This window comes from Vipera ursinii, assembly GCF_947247035.1.
Source record: "Vipera ursinii genome assembly, chromosome: 1".
Taxonomy (NCBI): domain Eukaryota; kingdom Metazoa; phylum Chordata; class Lepidosauria; order Squamata; family Viperidae; genus Vipera; species Vipera ursinii.
In genome coordinates, this window is record NC_139512.1 from 114,461,455 (window position 1) to 114,473,386 (window position 11,932).

An 11,932-nucleotide genomic window follows, 5' to 3' on the forward strand; every position below is an offset into this window, starting at 1 on the left:
TGTGCCTCCATGTTCAGTTGAAAATGATTTGAGTGTGGCTGTTGACCAGGGTTATGAGTGTGGGAGTGAGTGATCATAAGCTGAACTTGGGAGCAGGTGTAACGCTAAATGCTTTGCAACTATTTTTTCCTTTTTCCTTTGTATGCACATTACACAGTAGCTTTTTCTCATCCTGATTTTATAGCTGTTATTGTCTTGCCTGCATAGTTTCTTACCTGCTCCTTCCTTTACTACATCATTCCACAAAGCATTCCCCATCATGTTTCCCATTAACATTAAGTTCACATCCTTCCATTACATTTTGCAACATAATTATTTCCACCGTGTTCTAAGCAGCTTTTTCATCTTTTTCTCATATATTCACTTTCCATTCATTCAGCTGGGAAATTACTCTATTGCATAATACATTTACAGGACTCACACTGTTTTTTTCTTAACATTGTTCTACTTTTCTTTTTTTTCTTTTCTTCTTACAATTATTTGTATTCTTAAATTCCTATTTACATCTCTACGAGATGTAGCTTAAACTGTATATTTGAAACAGAAAGGAACTTTCTAGGCAAATATTCACTAGTCACTATTTTTATATATTCTTGGTCTCTGAATGGTTGAGTCACTTTTTCTATACTTTCTCATCTTATTTCTATCCATCCATGTCACCAAATGAATAACTTTCCCCTCCAAGTCACATTCAAGCGGAGTATTTGTTTTTTCCCCCAAAAATTCACTAGAGCATAATATGTAATCAACATCCTATCTCTAAATTTTTATTTTTCATATGCATCCATCCACAGCAATATAGATGATATCAGTTTATACTTACTGACACAGATTTTAGTCCTTTCGCTTATAATTACATTTTCACTTTCACTCTCCTATATGCATTCATCAACTTAATTTTATGTGATATGATCACTTTTATTGAGATCTATTGTATATTTCCCCTTTCTTTTAGCTTTACTGACACACGCTTTTTTCTATTGTTTCATTGGTTATTTCATGCTGTTTGTCATTATTTTTCTTATGTTTCAAGTTCAAGACCATGAACTCAGAGATAGTGAGCTCCAATATGGCTTTGAGTCCTTCACATAATGCTTTTTTACTAAAGCAGAAAATATGTGGACTATCTTATTAACTTTGGTCATACCTATTCTACATGCAGCATTCTTACTTAACATTACCATGGCAGTTCTGGCCAATATTTGAAAGTATAATACAAGTGTAACCAAAGACTAGTTTTACCCCAACTACGTTCATCCTGTTTCATGCCCTATGACTAGCATCTAAAGCCAGCCTAATTTAGAGACTGCCATAAGAAAACTATGCATATTATAGCAACTAGAAGATCCAGTAAGTGTACTGACACATTCAGGACACAGGTAAAATACTGTATATATTCCTCTTTTTATTATGTTTTAACACTGTCAAAATAGCATTTAGATCCTATGAATATAAGGAGACAGATTTTTTTCCTCCTGTGCCTTTAATGGTTGCATGATCAGTAGAAACTTTATGACTTTATACATATCGCTAGACTCAGGGCTTTTTTTCTCATAGAACACTTAGAACGGAGTTCCGACACCTTTTTTGGATGGAACCTTGTAGGGTAGGCAAGGTGGCTTGTATGGCATGTGTGAGTTCCGGCACCTTTTTCTTTTACAAAAAAAGCACTGTCGCTAGTGCAAATTCAACTTGAGGAAAGCTATTCCTGATAATTTCTTTTTCCAATCATCCTAGTACTGTAACTACACTCCCAAATTTTATTGGTGGTCTGAATCCTACCATATTCATTCAGTTATGACATTCCCATCTGCTTTTTTAACTTTCCAGTTTCCCATCCAAGTATGAATCCAATCTAATTCTGCTTAGTTTTCAAAATAAGCTCCAGTTAGCTAAGTATTGCTACCTCTACAGATAAGACACCTACTAAAGCTGCAGAAACACCTATTAAAGTTTCAAGAGCTCTATTTAGTCTTCAGTCTTCCCTGTATAAAAGGGACATAATGGCAATTCCCTCGAATGCAGTCATCATCCTTTTCCCTCCCTCACCAATGGATTCTTTGGTAGACAGGCTAAGCAGGAGCAGCTAGATACTTTTTGTACAAGCATCTGACCCAGAACCCTTTTATGCTGATTTATTGGGCTACTATTCCCACAATCCCCAGCCAGCATTGATATGTTAGCTAGAAATGGTGGCAATTCTGATCTACCATATGGAGAGTCTACCATTTGAAAGAAGGCCAAAGGACAGTCATCTATAAGGTTGAAGAGTGAAAGGGTCGTTTTGATATGGAGCAAGTTATATCTGAAGAGAATAACATGTCCAGACAATTGAAACAGCAAGCAAAGGCTCTTAATTGACATAGGGGGAATTGCTCTGTTTTGTGCATTTCCAATTGTCTGAACACATTATCCACTTTACCTTTTAAAAATGTCCCCTTACTTTCTGGTGCTGTCTTCCATTTCCAACAGGAAATTATACGTAAAGACATACAACACCTTTAGTGTTTACTCCATGTCTCTTAATCAGCTATTTAAAATGGGTAGGTGTTTTGTCCATAAATCGTTTTATGAGTTGGTGTTCCAAGCATGCATTTCATGGCAGATTTGCCCCACAGCTTCCCACAGGAAATCTATCAATCTACCATTTAATTCTTAGAAGTTACGGGTTACCTTATGAAAGTTTCCAGATCTGCTTTTCTTAATGCTTTATTTATTTATAACAAAATTCCTATCCGTCCATACTCTGAACAACTCAATGAGGCTTACACACACAAAAAAACCCCCACCATCCAAAAACAGAAATATAGTACGGTAACAACCGAGTATGGAATTTTTTATTTTGAATGGAGATAGGTCCTACATTTTACAGGAGAACAACAAGCTCAAATAAAAGAAAAATAACCACAACAGCAAAAAGTGATCCATTTTCAAACAGCAAGCTGGAACTGAGCAATGGTTAGCAAAAACAGACTTCTGAGAGTTCTCAATCCCATTAAAAATGGCTACTAAGAACAGTTTCTTCAGACACTGAAAAGGACAGGAAAGGAATGACAGAAGAACTCAGAAAAGAGAGTGAAGCTGAACTTGAGTTGTTAAATTTTCCTGCAATGGGAGTTTCCCATGTATTTTACCAGGAAACATAGATAGGGCAGGCTAGAAAAGTAAGTGCCCTCCTAACCATACCCAAGCACTCTGAGTTTGTTGGCGAAGTCCATTTTGCTGTATGTCATGGTGACCTAACCCTAACCCTAAGTTGAATTTTCCCCCAATGGGATTTTCCCATGCATTTTACTAGGAAACATAGATAGGGCCGCGTAGAAAAGTCAGTGCCTTCCTAACCATACCCAAGCACTGCGAATTTGTTGGCAATGTCCATTTTGCTCTATGAGTTCATGGTGACCTAACTCTAACCCTAAGTGGAATTTTCCCCCAATAGGATTTTCTCATGTATTTTACCACAAAAGATACATAGGGCAGGCTAGAAAAGTCAGTGCCTTTCTATCCATACCCAAGCAATCTGAATTTGTTGGCAATGTCCATTTTGCTGTCCAAGTTCATGGTGACGTAACCCTAACCTTAAGTCCATGGTGGCGAACCTATGGGACATGTACCACAGGTGGCATGCAGAGCCCTCTCTGTGAGCATGTGCCCTGTCGCCCCAGTCTTAGGTGTTCAGCTGGCTTTTAATAAACCTTTTTGGTTTAGGCCTCTGCCTCCATGTGCAAAAAAAAAGGTTCAATCAATGAATCAATGTCAACTTCTTGTGGGAATTTTTTTTTTTGCAAAGTTGGAATTAATTGAACTTTTTTCTGCGACCCAGTTTGCTGTTACCACCGCAGCCACACCCACCCAATGGGCCATGCTCACCTAATTGGCCACACCCAGCCAATGGGCCACACCCACCTGGCACCTAATGATACATAAGTGGGTTTTGGGTCGTAGTTTCGGCACTCGGTCTCTAAAAGGTTCGCCATCATTGGTCTATGACAATTTACTACAGCCAATTTGCGAGGGTCAACTCACTACAGCCAACTCACCACAGCTGACTTTCCACGGCCAACTCACTGCAGGACAAGAGTTACACCAATATCAAAGAAATTGTGGGAAAGAATAATTAAAGAAAGGATGCAAAAGGAGAGGGAGAATGAAATGTGAATGACAAAAGTTAAAATATTTTTTTATTTATTTTAAATGATTAAACTGAATTATTAAATTGTTCCAAGGCAAGTTGTCTCGTGGCGAGTTGGCTGCGGTGAGTTGGCCCTGGCTATTTGGACATGGCAAGTTCGCCACAGCTACTTGGCTGCTCCTTTTTTTGGTATTGGAATGTAGATTGACCTCCTCCAATTGGCTCTCCACTGTATCATTCTCTAAATTTCATTTAGATTTTTGACTTGATAATGACTGAAGTGCTGATCTAATTTCATTTTCTAATACTAGAAGTGTTTGTAGATAAGGAATATCTTCTAAGGCAGGGGTCCCCAACCTTCAGGTCACAGCCTACTACTTGGCCTGTTCAGAACTGAGCTGTGGAAGCAGCAGGCGAGCATGTGGATGCACACAGCTCCACTTGTGTGCACAGTGGGCAAGTGAGTACATGCACGCAGCTCCATTTTTGCTCACCCACCACTCGTGCAAAACAATTCCCTCTTTTCCCCCCAGCCAATCTACAAGGCCAGAAAGGTTGAAGACCGCCATTCTAAGGTATCTTAGATATTGACATCTGTACTATACAGTATTTCAGTCTATGCTTTCCATTTTCCTTTGATCTCATTTGAATCAGTTACCATTTAGTATTCCAATTTGAGGTTGAAACCTTCTTCTGAGTTCAGAGTTCTTTTCAAAGACTTCCCTCATTTTTCCATGTTTGTTTCATCTTTTTTTAATCTTTATAGATGTTGTAATACTGTTCCTTGTCTCTTCTAATAGCACACTGAACCAGTTTATTAAGTTCCTTCCTTTATGTCTTTCTTGGCTTCCACGAGTTTGTTCTAACATCAAGTTTGCTTTATTCTCTTTTTTCAGTTTTGGCAGGGTTTCCCCCCCCCCCACATTCATCCTTAACAACTTTAAGTTCATTCCATGATTCCTCTGGTTCTCTATCAATGAAGTTAAGAACTTGTTGATATTCTTCTTGAAAATGGTGAGTATACATTTAAGATCATATTATGGGAACTCACTGGCTTTCTTGGAGTCACGTTGGTGTGGAATGGTGAACTGATGTTCTGCAAACCACAGGAGACATTATGATTGAAAGGCAGCTGGGTTATTTATTTATTTATATTTATATTCCACATTTATTATTTTTATAAATAACCAAAAGCAGTGAAACCACACAATATTCCTTCCTCTTCCATTTTCCCAACCACAAACATGTGAGTTGAGTTGGACTGACTGGCCCAAAGTCACCAAGCTGGCTTTCATGCCTAAGGTGGGAGTAGAACTCACAGTCTCTTGGTTTCTGTTCAGATGAAGGAGAGATCTTGAGATCACCCATATAAACTCTGGATCGCTGTTTTTGGTGAGCAAGCAGCAGAAATTTATATTTTTGTGGTTGCTTGCAATCAGATGTGAGTTACAGGATTACATCATGCTATGAGCCATTTGACCAATCTTATCTATTTAATCACTTTGGAATTTACATTTTTTTCCTTACTGTTTGTAAAACATTGCAAAATATTCAGAATTGCAAGTTTGGCACTTGCTGGATGAGTTTTTGTTCAATCCATCCATACACACACACACACACACACACACACACACACACACACAGAGTGCATACAGTTTTAAGACATTTTTTTGTACAATATAGAGTGAAAGGATGATACAGTGTAGATTTTAGAAAGTTTTTTCAATAGATTAAGGGTTAAGATTAATGTGAATTAAAAAAATACTATGAAATTAATTAAAAGGATCCTTCCTTATGAGAAAAATTTCTTGACTTGCATTACAAACTGATAACAAAACTTTGAACTTTGGAGATTAAAGGGTACCAAATGTCTATTGTAAGGGAAAAATTTGATGCTTGCATACAAGAGGTTCTCGAAGTAACTCTATAATGCAGGCATGTCAAACTCGCAACATCACGTGACGTCGTGTGACGTATCGCAACTTTTCCCCCATTGCCGACAATGGGGAGGGCACGGTTTTGTCCTGATGCATCCGTCTCGCGGGCTGGCAGTTTGACATGCCTGCTATAATGGAATCAAAAGCTCTTATTGCAGAGGAACAAGCCCCATTGAATAAAGAAAATTGATTTTACGGTAGATCTAAAACTTAGAATTTACAAGAAAGAGGGAAATACTGGATTTAGAACTAGAATTGGATCATGACTCCAAAATAATAATAAAAAGGTATACAAATAATAAACCAAATGAGTAATATGGAGATGATAGATAGATAGATAGATAGATAGATAGATAGATAGATAGATAGATAGATAGATAGATATTGGATGATAAGGAATTTACTGGAGCTACTTCACTGGAACTACAAAAAGGATATTGATAAAGATGACAATAATTTTGAGAGACTATGAGAAAGCAGATGTTAGAACTCTGTGGGAATTAAAGATTGGTTTATTTGATTATGATTAAAACAATAGTTTGCTAACTCTGGTGAAGTCTACAGTTAGTCCTTGATTTATAGCCAAAGTTACAATGTCTTGGAAGGGATGTTTTACGGTCCATAAAGCATTTTCAGCCATCATAGCAGGTCATTCTGCCCCCTCCTGCAGTCACATGATTCCATTCCAGCAACCGGCTTGCATTTATAAATAGTTGGAGCACACATATTTGCCATATTTCCAGCAAAAAAGAGAGAGAATGTATTGGCCTAATGACTGTGTGATTTTCTTAATGAAGAATGGATTTCCTTAATGACCATCTGATTTGTTTAAGGAACTCTGTAAAATGGTAAAAAGAATCACGTTCAGTCACTTGGTTATCTCAACTCAAAATTCTGATTCCAACTGTGGTTGAAGTTGAGGACTACTTCGAATGTTTTTTAAAAAAATTGGAATTGGATGATGACAGCTATTTGTGGTAATGTTTAATTAGGTTGTTGAAGGAAAAATCTTCACCAGGTTCCAGTCCAAGCCAGGAATAAATAAAATGTAGACTGCTTTAGAAAGAAGGTTGCAGTTTACTGAGGAGAGCCAGACAGAAAAATGGCTCTGGGAAAACTGACCACATGTAGCTGGGAGTGGTGGGTACCTTCTTGAGCTTTTGTTTGGAGTTCTTCTTGTGTGAGGCTTTTTATTTCCTGTGTCATGTACTTTAATTTAATTTTAATTTAATTTAATAACATTTATATACCGCCCTTCTCCCTGAGGACTCAGGGCGGTTCACAGGGCAGAATAAAATAACCAATACAAACATTAAAAACAGATTAAACAATTGCCCTAGTTAAAAACAATATAATACAACGCTAAAAACCCCCAGAACAATTAAAAAACAAAAAATAAAACAACCCCAACACTCCCCCTCAGGCTAGGCCGGCTTGTACAAACAAAAATGTCTTGAGATCGCGGCGAAAGGAGCGAAGATCGGGCGCCATCCGGAGCTCTACCGGTAGCTGATTCCACAGCTCCGGAGCGCCCACAGAGAAGGATCTCCCCCTGGGGGCCACCAATCGACACTCTCTGATCGGTGGCACCCTGAGGAGGCCCTCTCTGTGGGAACGCACAGGGCGCAGGGAGCTTGATGCCGGCAGCAGATGTTCCCTAAGGTACTCCGGCCCCATGCCATGGAGTGCTTTGAATACCGTTACCAGTACCTTGAATCTCACCCGGAAGACAACTGGCAACCAATGCAGCTCACGGAGCAGAGGTGTAACGTGGGAGTATCGGGAGACTCCCAACACCACTCTCGCGGCTGCATTCTGTACCAGTTGGAGCTTCCGAGTGGTCCTCAAGGGCAGCCCCATGTAGAGAGCGTTGCAGTAGTCCAGACGAGAGGACACGAGCGCATGAGTGACCGTGCACAGATCATCCCGGCTAAGATAGGGCCGCAACTGACGCACCAGGCGAACCTGTGCAAAGGCCCCCCTAGTCACGGCTCCTATATGATCTTCCAAGGTGAGCCGTGAATCTAGGAGGACCCCCAAGTTGCGAGCCCTATCTACGGGGGGTAATAATTCACCCCCCATAGTTAGAGATGGAATATCCGAATAAACCCGGGATGAAGATATGCAAAGCCACTCAGTCTTGTCGGGGTTGAGCTGGAGTCTGTTCCTCCCCATCCAGACCCGAACCGCCTCCAGGCAACGGGACATCACGTCGAGGGCATCACTGGGGTGGTTTGGGGTCGAAAAGAAAAGTTGGGTATCATCAGCGTACTGATGATACCCAACTCCAAAGCCACGAATGATCTCACCCAGCGGCTTCATATAGATGTTGAACAGGAGAGGCGAGAGGACCGACCCCTGAGGAACTCCACAAATGAGAGACCTCGCGGTCGACCTCTGTCCCCCTGCCAACACCGACTGCGAACGTCCCAAGAGATAGGAGGAGAACCACCGTAAAACCGTGCCTCCCACTCCCAATCCCCTGAGACGCCGCAGCAAGATACCATGGTCGATGGTATCGAAAGCCGCCGAGAGGTCTAATAGGACTAGGACAGAGGAATGCCCCCTGTCCCGAGCCCTCCAGAGATCATTCACCAGCGCGACCAATGCCGTCTCCGTGCTGTGCCCGGGCCTGAAACCCGATTGGTACGGGTCTAGATAATCCGCTTCATCCAGGACCAGAGGGAGCTGATGCGCCACCACACTCTCAACAACCTTCGCAAGAAAGCGAAGGTTGGAGACAGGACGAAAGTTATTCAATACAGCAGGGTCCAGGGCAGGCTTCTTGAGGAGAGGCCTCACCACCGCCTCCTTCAAGACGGCGGGGAAGATACCCTCACTCAAAGAAGCCGATATAACTGCCTGGAACCAGCTGCGTGTCCTCTCCCGGGCTGCATAAACCAGCCAGGAAGGGCACGGGTCCAATAAACATGTGGTGGTGCTCAGCCTCCCCATGATCCTGTCCACTTCCTCCGGAGTCACAGAATCAAACTCCTCCCAGATGATATCGACAAGACCACCCGTGTCCTGATCGTCAGACTCTGCCCAGTCAGAGTCCAAACCGGTCCGAATCCGAGCGATTTTGTCCGACAGATGTTGGTTAAACTCCTCGGCACGGCCCTGCAAGGGATCCTCCCTCACCTCCTGATTTAGGAGGGAGCGAGTCACCCTAAACAGGGCGGCCGGGCGATTATCTGCGGACGCGATAAGGGTGGCGAAGTGGTTAGACCTCGCCTCCCTTATCGCAGCGAGATAAGACCTAATGTAGGCTCTTAGTCGCAATCGGTCGGATTCGGATCGGCTGGACCTCCAACCGCTCTCTAGGCCCCGTCTCCGACGCTTCATCTCCCGAAGCTCCGCAGAGAACCATGGAGCTCGACGGGATCTGCACCGGGTCAGGGGCCGCAGGGGTACAACTCGATCAAGAGCCTCAGTGGCCGTCCTTTCCCAGGCTTCCACTAAGGCATCTGCCGAGCTGTGAGCAAGGGAGGCAGGTGGGGACCCCAGAGCTGTCTGGAACCTCTGGGGATCCATTAAGCGTCTGGGGCGGTACCATTTAATTGGTTCCAAACACCCACGGCGGGGGGTGGCAAAACGGAAGACCAGCCGCAGGAGATGATGATCGGTCCATGACAGGGGCATAATAATTGGAGAGCCCCCACCAAGATCATCTAACCACTGTCCAGATAAAAAAACTAGGTCAAGGGTGTGGCCTCCCTCATGAGTCGGTCCCGAAATTACCTGCGTCAGGTCCATGGCCGTCATGGAAGCCATGAACTCCCGGGCCAACTCAGATGATCCTCCCAGCGATGGTAGGTTGAAATCCCCCAAAACTATAAGTTTCGGGAACTCAACCACCAGCGCAGAGAGGACATCGAGCAGCTCAGGCAGGGCTGCTGCTGCATGACTAGGCGAAAGGTACACCAGCAGCAAGCCCAACTGCGCACCAGGGCCGCATCTCAAAAAGAGAGACTCACACCCGACTATCTGAGGAACAGTGGCCTCCCGCGGACACAAGGTCTCCCTCATAACAACAGCCACACCCCCACCCCTACCCTGAGCCCGAGGCCGGTGCAGCACCCGGAAACCTGGTGGGCAAAGATCAACCAGAGGAATCCCGCCCTCTGGGCCCAACCAGGTCTCCGTGATGCAAGCCAGGTCCGCCTGCTCACCCTCGACCAGATCACGAACGAGAGGAGCCTTATTAGCGACGGACCTGGCGTTCAAATACACCAGCCGGAGCTCAGGGGGCTGCACACCCTCACTCCCGGGACCTTGGGGTAGAGCCAGAGGGTCGGAGTGCCTCACCGCTTGTAAGTAGCGGAGAGGCCTTCCCTGAAATCGATACGGCCCTCTGCTCCTCCATCTGCTGCCATTCCCTGATGTCGTGGGAATAGGTAGCCCCACGACCAGCCCTGGAGCCCCGGAGGTGACCGACCCCCGCTCCTCCCCCCAGCGATCTCCATCGGCCCTAGCCAAAACAGCGGTAGTTGGATAGCCCCCCTTATCCAAACAACCAAAAGAACCCTCCCGCTTCCCTAACCCCCTAAAAAATTTTGAAAGAAAAATGATCAGGGGCCTCTTATTAGGTCTACGACGAAGGCCCCTACCCGTGCCCAGCCAACTCTCAGGGTCCCAATAAATGGGCCCTTCCTCGAGGTTATAATCGGCTGGCAAGGCGGGTCGCACCCAGGAGGGGGGAGCACCCCTGAGGGCGCATAAGTCCGTGGACGAATATTTAAAGGAAGGCATAAATAGCAGTCCGAATCGTAGGCAGTCCATAGATGATAGTCCATGAGGAGGATCTATTCGGAGAGGGAGTCCCAGGCCTCCGTCCAGCCGCTGCCACTCAGCTGGATAAGCCCCCCGGGCAGGCCCACCACCGTCCTCTCACTACGGTTACAGAGCCAATTCTCGGGGGGGGGGATGGAAGTCTGGAGCAACCCCACTGGGCATGGCCTGCCCCATAGAGCTCTCACCTCTAGGGGCAGGAGATGTAAATTCGGCCATCCTCTCACAATGGCTAATACCCAGAGTTCTCTATCCTTTGGGGTATAAAGGGCAGTACGCAGTCGATTGTAAGAGCAGAAGTAACAAGCCATCATAGTCAATTCTGCTAACGGCCAAGTCCCCCATTGTCCCGTTATTTCCAGAGGTTGTAACTGACCACCACTCCATGGGCCCTCAGTTCCATAATTATTAGGGCCTTCCAGGCTGTGGTCAACAAAGATTGACTCCCCCAGGTCCATTAAATTCCCCGGAGCCCCCTCAAAATCCCGAGACACCAGCCAGATCACAACAAGTGTGTTGGGGGGCGCCGGTCTTCCAGAGTCCTTCGAAATGACCCAGGTCCACAAGGCTTCACTGGGCTCCACCGGGATCCACCAGCTAGCCCAGGAACCTTCAGGGCTATCAGGAACAATGGGGGTGCCAACCCATCTGGAACATGCAGAACCAACCGGGGGACCGGCGAACCGGCCATAACGCCATCGCTGAGTCCTCGAAACCGCTGCCGCTGGGCCGCTGTGGACACCGCCACCGCCACCGCCATCACCGTAGCCACCGGAACGCCACCAAAGCCGCAGACAATCCGGGGAGAGCCACCGCCACCGCCGATGAAAAACGGGCCAAAAAGGCCCAGGCCCAGGCGGCAGCAGGACAAACGGTCCGATAGAAGCAGGCCAGACCACAACAATCGATGTTAAAGTAGCCCGAAAACAACAAAAGTTGTTGAAAGCTTTTAATCTTCAAAAGTGAGATAAACTAGTGTGGATATCAAAGTTTTGGTCTCTTATAAGAAAAGAAGTGAATAGGGCAGTAACTAAGTAACTAATTCATTGAATTATCATCCTGACTCATTTAT